Source organism: Mus pahari, chromosome 14 (genome assembly GCF_900095145.1).
Source record: "Mus pahari chromosome 14, PAHARI_EIJ_v1.1, whole genome shotgun sequence".
Classification (NCBI taxonomy): Eukaryota; Metazoa; Chordata; class Mammalia; order Rodentia; family Muridae; genus Mus; species Mus pahari.
The window spans coordinates 37888548-37889705 of record NC_034603.1 but is presented as its reverse complement, the minus strand read 5'-3'; positions in this window follow the sequence as shown (position 1 = coordinate 37889705).

Genomic DNA, 1158 nt, shown 5'->3' with positions numbered 1-1158 from the left:
AAAAAAAAAAAAAAGAACACAGCTAGGCAGGCAGTTATTGCTGCCGTTTTACAGGTAGGGGGCTTCTTGCCCAAAGGGTCAAAGACACTCTTTTATCAATGCAGGCAACGACCTCTGGGTTCTCTAGCGCCCCTACTATATGTTCTCTCCTGGCACCTGGAGCCCTCTTGCCAAAATAGAATCCAGAAACACTTCTATAGCTTCTCTCTTTCTGTTTGTTTGTTTTGTAACATTTATTTATTATTGTGTGGACGTGAGCACGCAGAGGTCAGAGAACAACTTCTTTCCTTCCACCATACAGGTCCCCTATGAGGACTTGAACTCGTGTCACCAGACTTGTCAACACACACCTTTTCTCACTGAGCCATCTCTCCGCCCTCTTTGACAGCTTCCTGAGGTACTCGGGCTAGAATGTCTGTAAAGGCCTATGAGCCGATCCTGCTTGCTTCCCTCCAGTCTGCTCTGCCCTGTGCCCTCCTCTGCCCTCCAGGCTTCCACACCTAAACCCTACTTGTTGATGTTCTTCTAGGCACACTCCACCACCTGTCTTTGTTTATTTTTCAATACAGCATTGCTCCCAGGGAGGCCACATGCCTAAACTAGCCCTGGACAGATGTCCAACCGTCACTTTGTTTGCTTAATAGCACTCATCGATTCTAATTATCTGCATCTGTTTTCATTCTGGGATTTTTTTTTTTTTCCATCCCCACTGATGGACCCAAGTTCCCTGAAACTGGGGGTATAAAACATACACTGGCACCAAACGAAGATCCAATGAGGATTTGGTGAAAAACAGAAAGAGGGCAAGGAAAGAGAAGCCAGGGTTTCAATCCAGGTCAGCTCAGGAGGCTGGGTCTCTTCTCTGCCTTCTGGGGCTGGGGAGGTGGCTCAGTGGTTAGGAACACCAGCTGCTCTTACAGAGGACTTGGGTTTGACACACGGCATTCATGTGGTGGCTCACAACCATCTGTAATTCCAGTGCCAGGGACCTGACACCCGCTCCTGACCTCTGAGGGAACCGGGCACACACACGGTGCCCAGTAGCACACACAGGCAAAGCACTCATACACATAAATTTTTATTTTTTATATTTATTTATTTTTACCATGCATATGAATATTTTGCCTGCCTGCATGTACTTTTACTGTGTGTGTGTGT